Here is a 9,561-nt window from a genome sequence, read left to right on the forward strand (position 1 = left end):
TTTAGAAAAGGCAGAGGAACCAGAGATCAAATTGCCAACATCCGCTGGATCATGGAAAAAGCAAGAGAGTTCCAGAAAAACATCTATTTCTGCTTTATTGACTATGCCAAAGCCTTTGACTGTGTGGATCACAATAAACTGTGGAAAATTCTGAAAGAGATGGGAATACCAGACCACCTGACCTGCCTCTTGAGAAACCTATACGCAGGTCAGGAAGCAACAGTTAGAACTGGACGTGGAACAACAGACTGGTTCCAAATAGGAAAAGGAGTACGTCAAGGCTGTATATTGTCACCCTGCTTATTTAACTTATATGCAGAGTACATCATGAGAAATGCTGGGCTGGAAGAAGCACAAGCTGGAATCAAGATTGCTGGGAGAAATCTCAATAACCTCAGATATGCAGATGACACCACCCTTATGGCAGAAAGTGAAGAGGAACTAAAAAGCCTCTTAATGAAAGTGAATGTGGAGAGTGAAAAAGTTGGCTTAAAGCTCAACATTCAGAAAACGAAGATCATGGCATCTGGTCCCATCACTTCATGGGAAATAGATGGGGAAACAGTGGCTGACTTTCTTTTTCTGGTCTCCAAAATCACTGCAGATGGTGATTGCAGCCATGAAATTAAAAGTCGCTTACTGCTTGGAAGGAAAGTTATGACCAACCTAGATAGCATATTAAAAAGCAGAAACATTACTTTGCCAACAAAGGTCCATCTAGTCAAGACTATGGTTTTTCCAGTGGCCATGTATGGATGTGAGAGCTGGACTGTGAAGAAAGCTGAGCGCCGAAAAATTGATGCTTTTGAACTGTGGTGTTGGAGAAGACTCTTGAGAGTCCCTTGGACTGCAAGGAGGTCCAACCGGTCCATCCTAAAGGAAATCAGTCCTGGGTGTTCTTTGGAAGGAATGATGCTAAAGCTGAAACTCCAATACTTTGGCCACCTGCAGCGAAGAGTTGACTCATTGGAAAAGACCCTGATGCTGGGAGGGATTGGGGGCAGGAGGAGAAGGGGACGACAGAGGATGAGATGGCTGGATGGCATCACCGACTCGATGGACATGAGTTTGAGTGAACTCCGGGAGTTGGTGATGGACAGGGAGGCAATTCATGGGGTCGCAAAGAGTCGGACACGACTGAGCGACTGAAATGAACTGAACTGAACTGGTACACTGACCTCAACATGTCCAGCAATTTCTTTGAGGTTCAGTTTCTTTATCTGTAAAACAAGATGGTAATCCTTCCTACACAGCCTGGCAGCGAGGTTGAGATCTTATGTTGAAGAACCACCTCTCCCTTCTTACAAATCTCAACCAAAATGACAGAAAACAGAAGTTTTTAGAGGCGTTAATTCTCAAGGACAGAAGGGAAAATAGGAAAGAGATGGTGATAACACTTTGGAAGCTGAATGGCAGATAGATGAGAGGAACTCATCGAACAGACCCAGAGAAGATGAACCCTAAGCGGATGTGGCCAGGTCCAGAAGCTGCAGAATCCAGAGAGACTGACACCTCAGAAAAAGCTTAGGGGACAGTGGTTGGATGTCCATTTGACAAGGAGTTGTGGGGATTTCTCTCTCTAGCTCTGATAGAGAAGTTTACAGAGCATCAGTGACCCTACCAAGATCTGTGATCTGGAAAAGCCGGATGTAATGCCCAGTCAAACAACAGAACCACAAAAGCAATGTGTTTGAAGGCATTAAAAGCTTTGGAAGAAATCAAGTTTAAGGGGGACTTCCCTGGCAGTCCGGGGGGTAAGATTTTGTCTTCCAGTGCAAGGGGCTCAGGTTCAGTTCCTGGCCAGGGAGGGAAGATCCTGCATGCTCTTAGGTGCAGGGGAACCACCTCCGAGAGAAGCTTTGCCCTCTGGCCATCTGCTCATTTGGGAGTCTGGCAAGAAGCTGGGAATTGGGACAGCTGGAACAGACGGCCTCGGCAGAGGGCTACAGAGAAGACAGCATCTTGTGAGGCTGGTGAGCAAAACTTAGAGCCACAAGGGCTAGGATCTCAGAGAGAAGGGAAGGATAGAGAACTGAGCCCAACATCCCCTATCTCCCCCAAATGTTTGCAGAATTCTGCATACAGGACATGAGGTGGAGAACCTCTGATAAACAGAGCAGAGGTTGGGTAGGCAGGGGAAAGGAGACTGGGTACTGGGGGGGAGTAAGGAAGAGAGCTAAATCCTCAGCTTCCAAAAGTTATCTGTAACTTAAAAAATGGCAGTATTTATTTATAATTTTAAGTTATAAGGGATGTATCAGTTAGAAAGACCTTTGCCTTTAAAAAAAAACTGTAACAACAAAATCATAAACGCTAATTTCAAAGGCTTAAACTGTTTCTCTTCCTTTCTCTGCTCCATATAACAAGAATTACGGAAGTACGTAGCTGCTAGGATTAGTTTAGAGGCTCGATGCTGTGACAGCCAATGTCTTGAGATTCTCCTTGCCCTTTAAGCTTGATCCCTCGAGTTACAAAATGACAGGTGCAGCTCCAGCCACCACGTCCATATTCCAGCAGGAAGAAAGGAGAGAGGTAACATCTGTATCAGGAAATAAACCATCTTTTCAGGAACGTCATGGCAGACTTCTCTCTGTGTCTGCTGGCCACTTGCCCACCCTAGCTGGAGTGCTGTGAAAGAAAAGAGAGTTAGAAATGGGAGTTGGGTGGGCTGGCCACAGTATTTACCACAGAGCCACAGAGATAAATACCAAAGGAAACAGTTGAAAATGTCTGCTTCTGGGGAGCGACTACAGATGACTGGTGTTTTAAATTATAAGTCTTATAGGACTAGTTTCCTTTAAGCTATGTATACATGTAACTTATGTATGTAACATGTAACTTAAAAAATGAAAATTAAATTTCACAAAAGAAAGGGCACACACGCACACATGCACACACACAAAAGAAAGAGTAAATTGTGTCCTGGGAAAAACTGATGCAGAATTCTCATCTTACTAATGTTACTGAAGTTTAATAAAAGAATTCTTTGAACATCCTGGCAAAAGGCTAATGTCACCCATAAGGATGACCTCAGAATTCTCCATAGCAACATCTGGTGCTGGAGCGAGCTGACGCTGTCCTCCAGGAAAGAAAGCAGGATCCAATAATATTATAGCCAGCCTGAGTGATTTAAAGTGTAAAGGCCATGGACACATATTCTGAAGCATGCTAGAATGCAAGGAATATGGTTTCCATGGTCTCTTCTTGTGTGTGTGTGTGTTGTTTATTGAAGTAAAGTTGATTTACAATGTTGGGTCAGTCTCTGCCACACAGCAAATTGACTCAGTTAGACACATATATAGATTCTTCTTAAATATTTTTTTCCGTTATGATATATCCCAGGAGATCTGATATAGTTCCCTGGGCTGCATCGCAGGACCTTGTTGTTTATCCATTCTAAATGTGAGAGCTTACATCCACCAACCCCAAACTCCAGGTCCATCCCTCTCCCTCCCCCCTTCCCCGTGGCAACCACACATCTGATCTCTATGTTGCTGTTGTTATTAAGTCACTAAGTTGTGTCTGACTCTTTGCGACCCCATGGACTGCGGCATGCCAGGCTCCTGTGCCCTCCACTACCTCCTGGAGTTTGCTTAAATTCAAGCCTATGGAGTCAGTGATGCTATCTCACTACCTCATCCTCTGCCACCCCCTTCTCCTTCTGCCTGATCTCTATGAGTGTGGGTCTGTTTCTGTTTTGTAGGCACGTTCATTTGTGCCGTGTTTTAGATTCTACCTATAAGCAATATTATGCGGTATTTGTCTTTCTCTTTCTGACTTAGTTCACTTAGTACGGTAATCTCTAGTGGCATCCACGTTTGTGCAAATGGCATTATTTCGTCTTTTTTGTCTTGATGATTCAGTGTTCCATTGTATGCATGTACCACATCTTCTTTATCCGTTCCCCCAACGATGGACATTTGAGTTGCTCGCATGTCTTGGCTGTTGTGAATAGTACTGCTGTGAGCCTGGAGGTGTGTGCATCTTTTTGGATTACAGTTTTAATTCTGTGTAATACATACATGTCCCAGTATATGCCCAGGGGTGGGGTTGCTGGATCATGTGACAATTCCATTTTTCGTTTTCTGCGGAACCTCCATACTGTTTTCCATACTGGCTGCAACAACTCACATTCCCACCAAGAGTATAGGAGCATTTCCTCTTTTCCACACCCTCTCCAACATTTGTTATATGTAGACTTTTTAGTGATGGCCATTCTTTTTCATTTTTAACTTTTTATTCTGTATTGGGACATGGTCGATTAACAATGTCGTGATAGTTCTAGGTGAACAGCAAGGGGACTCAGCCATACAAGGATGGCCATGCTGACCAGTGTGAGCTGGCACCTCACTGTGGTTGTCATTTGCATTTCTCTAATAATTAGTGATACTGAGCATCTTTTCATGTGTGTCTTCTTTGGAGAAATGTCCGTTAAAGTCTTCTACCCACTTTTCAATTGAATTGGTTGGTTTCTTTTGTTATTATTGTTGAGTTGTATGAGTGGACTGCATATTTTGGAGATTAAGCCCTTGTTAGTCACATCATTGGAAAAGACCCTGATGCTGGGAGGGATTGGGGGCAGGAGGAGAAGGGGACGACAGAGGATGAGACGGCTGGATGGCATCACCGACTCGATGGACGTGAGTTTGAGTGAACTCCAGGAGTTGGTGATGGACAGGGAGGCCTGGCATGCTGCGATTCATGGGGTCGCAAAGAGTCAGACATGACTGAGATACTGAACTGAACTGAACTGAGTCACATCATTTGCAAATGTTTTCTCCCATTTCTTTCCTTTTCTTTCTTTTTTTTTTTTAATGGTTTCCTTTGCTGCTCAAAAGCTTGTAAGTTTACTTAGATCCCATTTGTTTATTTTTGGTTTTATTTCCATTGCCTTGGGGGACAGTAAATCACATCCCTCAAAGGTCCTTTCAGAAAAGTTTAAACAATACTCGAGGGAAACGAGGCCTTCTCCGATGACTCGGCAGTTGAGATCCTCCTGCAATGCAGGAGATGCAGGTTCGATCCCCGGGTTGGGAAGATCCCCTGGAGAGGGAAATGGAAACCCACTCCACTATTCTTGCTTGGAGAATCCTATGGACAGAAGAGCCTGACGGGCTGCAGTCCATGAGGTCGCTTAAGAGTTGGACGTGACTAAGCAGATGACCGGAGAAGGCAATGGCACCCCACTCCAGTACTCTTGCCTGGAAAATCCCATGGACAGAGGAGCCTGGTAGGCTGCAGTCCATGGGGTCGCTAGGAGTCAGACATGACTGAGCGACTTCACTTTGACTTTTCACTTTCATGCATTGGAGAAGGAAACGGCAACCCACTCCAGTGTTCTTGCCTGGAGAATCCCAGGGACGGGGGAGCCTGGTGGGCTGCCGTCTATGGGGTCGCACAGAGTCAGACACGACTGAAGTGACTTAGCAGCAGTAGCAGCAGAAGCAGATGATGGATGGATGGATGGATGGGGTAAAAAAGGAAATCAAAATTCAAGCTGCAGAACATTTAGGAAAAAACAATAAAATCATATGTCAGAACCTCTGGGATATGGGATGAAGCAGTGCTCTACACATATTAAAGGACAGGACTCGTTTATGTTAATAAACTAGAAAGAATGAAAGAAAAGAAATCAAAGCACAAAGAAGCTATAGAACATGACTCAGATCACAGCCAATACAGAGCAGAGGTAGGGTCTGAACTCATTCTGGCTTAATATGCACAAATATTGTAATTATAGCTCAGTTTGTAAGAGTCACTCTCTCAGGGTAAAAAAAAAGGAAAAAAAAAAATTAAAAGGGTGTTCTGCTGCTGCTGCTGAGCGACTTCACTTTCACTTCCACTTTCATGCATTGGAGAAGGAAATGGCAACCCAATCCAGTGTTCTTGCCTGGAGAATCCCATGGACGGAGAAGCCTGGTAGGCTGCAGTCCATGGGGTCACACAGAGTCGGACACAACTGAAGCGACTTAGCAGCAGTAGCAGCTGTTTATCCCAACTCCTAACTTATCTTTCCATAGTAGCTGTATCAATTTACATTCCTACCAACAGAGTAGGAGGGTTCATTTTTCTCCACACCCTCTCTAGCATTTATTATTTGTAGACTTTCTGATGACGGCTATTCTGACTGGATTGAGGTGATACTGATAGGAATCGAATAGGATAGTTATACAGATAGTTGTAGCAGTCCCAGTAGAGGACTATAGATAGAGCAGGAAACCTAGGAGACTTTTTGGGAACCACTCTAAGCTAATGATCGCTCAAGAAAGCCATTGGAACACTGTTCAGTGAAGTAGGCTTGCTTAATGATAAAACCCTAAGCCAAACCACAAGATATGCCCGAAGCCGTCAGATGGAAGAAAAACGTCACGACCCTTCTACTAATACAATAATCCTAGTTTGACCTCATAGGGTCAGACACTTTCCTGCCTAATATGAAGTGGGAGCAAGTGATGTATGTCTGCACCTGCGGCCACTTGAAAGCGAGACTGGAAAGAATTGGTGCCATTTCTTCTCCAAATGATTGGTAGAATCCACCAGTGATACACTCTGGGCCCAGGGCTTCCTGTCTGGGGAGGTTAGGAAGGAGAAACTTTCTACAAGCTTTTATTTAAATCTCTATGGTTGTTTTTATTTTTGGTAAGCCAGAGTCCCTGGGCTGTGACCTTCAGAAGAGTTTCATAGCCTGTTTTTCTCCCCTTTTGTAGGACCAGAAGGTTAGAGTGAGTGGAATTGACTACTTTCCCTTTCCTAGGTGGGATAAGGCTCTGGTTCCCCGCCCAGGGCTGCCTTTGTTACTGAAGGGGCTCAGAACATCCCCCGCCCCCACACCTCACCACCAAACTTGCCACCCTGACATGCTATTTTGACTTCAAAGCACTTGAGAAACAGCATTTGAATGAAGGGCACATTCTGACTTCCTTTTTCTTTCTGAAAACAGGAGGCAAAATTTCCAAGTGAAAGATGTCCTCTCTGTTCCAGGAAGAGAAAGCATTCCTATCACCAGGGGCAGGGAATTAAGAGAAATCTGTGCAAACAGACCCTATTATCAATACAATATCTCTCATCTCCCTATAGTCCTCTCCGGAGAAGGCAATGGCACCCCACTCCAGTACTCTTGCCTGGAGAATCCCATGGGCGGAGGAGCCTGGTGGGCTGCCGTCTACGGGGTCGCACAGAGTCGGACACGACTGAAGTGACTCAGCAGCAGCAGCGTCAGCGGCATAGTCCTCCGGAGTAATTTCGCTGTGCTTTGTTGCTCAGTGGTATCCGACTCTTTGCGACCCCAAGGACGATAGCTCCTCTGTCCATGGAGATTCTTCAGGCAAGAATTCCTGGGTTACTTGTCCACAACTGCTGCTCTTTCTTTGATTGAGTATGTAGAGCACTTGGGTCTCATCACTTCTCTGGGCCTTTTTGCTGTGAGAGCTCCCACTTCTATGTAAATAAAACTCGTCTGCTTTGCTACTGTTACTGTTTTATGTCAGTTCGGCTGGCAACCTTAAGAGGGTAGATGGGCCATTCTTACTTTCCCTACACTACAGACCAAATGTATTTCAACATGGCTCGTGTATTTCAGAATGTGTTTCAAAATGGTTGGTTTCCTCTCTCCTTGCCCAAAGCGCCATGTGAGTTCCTTTGAGTCTTTAACTCCCAGGCTCGGCTACGCTGAGCTGCCTGCAGTGTAATTGTCTGGCTCCAGCTGCGGGCTTCTGCTCAGATACAGCTGTGATCCTCTGCATCTACCTCTCCCTCCGGTTTTCAGGCCGCTGCTTTGCCCTGTGACCTCAGTTCTCTGACGGATCTGAGTAGAGTTACTGATTTTCAGCTTGTTCAGATATTTCTTCTTATTGTGAGAATGGGAATGATGACTTCCAAGTTCTTTACATGCTTGACCCCCAAACTGGAAGTTCTCATTATTTCTAAGAGAGAAAAAAAAAAAAAAAAAGTTACCACCCTGATGGCAAACATCCGGCAACTCTCCTGACGGACCTTGAACCTGATGTCCCTTAGGGTTAGGCCCAGATGTCCATCACTCTAAGCCAGTGACCTCTGACAGCCCAGACCCATGCGTGGGGCTCTACACCAATGTCCCTCTGCCTTTGCCCCCCACCTGGATGGCACCGGTGCCTCAAACACGCCTCACACACGCGTTAACTCAAATTCACCAGCTCTCTCCCCCAAACTAATCCACAGCTCGGGATTCCTGTCTCAAGCGGCCGGCACAAATCCCAGCTTCCTTTTGGATGCTCGTCTCTCCCCACCCCCACAGTACCTGTGAGCCACCGGGTTTCATGGAGTTTGCAGAGGCTGGTTCGCCCCCAGCCACCCCCAGGTGGCTCTCTTAGAGTCCTCAACGCCTCTTCAGTGGGTCGTCTCAGACACCTCCTCATCGACCCCTCTCAGACATCCTCTACTGCTACTCACTGCTCCCTTCAGAGAGGGGAGATTTTCAGGGTAGATCTGCCCCCCACAGTGTTCACTGGGAGCCTCTCCTGCCTGCGCACAGCCAGTGGCCTCCAAGTGTATGCGGGATGAGCTCTGTTTCTCCTGGCTGGCCACACAAGGTCAGGTGACCCTTGCACCTGCTCGGTCCTCCCACCAGAATCCCTTCTGCACTCCCAGCATTCTTCTCCTCTGAAACCTCTTACTTCCTTTCTAGGATAGACCAAGGGTTCTTGCTCAGTTTTGAGTGAGCTGTAAGCAGAAGGCAGGTCGAATGTTCCAGATGAAGCTAACATTCACCCACCTCTCCCCCCACTCATTCTGCCAGGGTCAGCTAGGAAGTTGTCTCCTCCAGGAGGCTGTCTCCATCTCCCAGACCTGGGTGAGCTGCAGCCGCGTGTTAACCACTTGCTCTGCAGGGAGTGCTGATTTGCAGCGTTTGCCAATTTCCATGGTGTAAATATTCCCAGCATAGCCAATTTCACGCTACCAATGTGGTGTCACTGAACTTGAGCTGGGAAGAGATGCTGACATCCGTCAGCTCAAGCTCATACCAGGTGGATAAGCCTCTTGGGGGTTCACATCACACCTTGTATAACCCTCCATCAAAGTAGGGCTTACCGGCTTCCCCAGTGGCTCAGTGGTAAAGAATCCTCCTGCAGTGTAGGAGACCCTGGTTCCATCCCGGGGTTGGGAAGATCCCCTGGAGGAAGGTATGACAACCCACTTGTTTTCTTGCCTGAAGAATCCCACGGACAGAGGACCCTCGCAGGTTACAGTTCATAGGGTCGAAAAGAGTCAGACACGGCTGAGCAAATGAACATACATGCGTGCTAAGTCGCTCAGTCGTGTCCGACTCTTTGCAACCCTGTGTACTGTAGCCTGCCAGGGTCCTCTGTCAATGGGATTCTCCAGGCAGGAGGCAGGAATGCACACACACACACACACACAAAGTATGGCTCACAAGAAAATGCTCAAAAACAAAAACTCTGGTGGTCCAACAGAAGATAGGTCGAAAGGCTTAGCTCTAATCCCCACTCAATGCCTTCCTGGCTGTGTGACCAGAGGTAAGTGACCAAGCCTCTCTGAGCCTCAGATTTGTTGTCTATAAAATGG

This window comes from Bison bison, unplaced genomic scaffold (genome assembly GCF_000754665.1).
Source record: "Bison bison bison isolate TAMUID 2011002044 unplaced genomic scaffold, Bison_UMD1.0 scf7180017864184, whole genome shotgun sequence".
In the NCBI taxonomy this organism is placed as follows: Eukaryota; Metazoa; Chordata; class Mammalia; order Artiodactyla; family Bovidae; genus Bison; species Bison bison.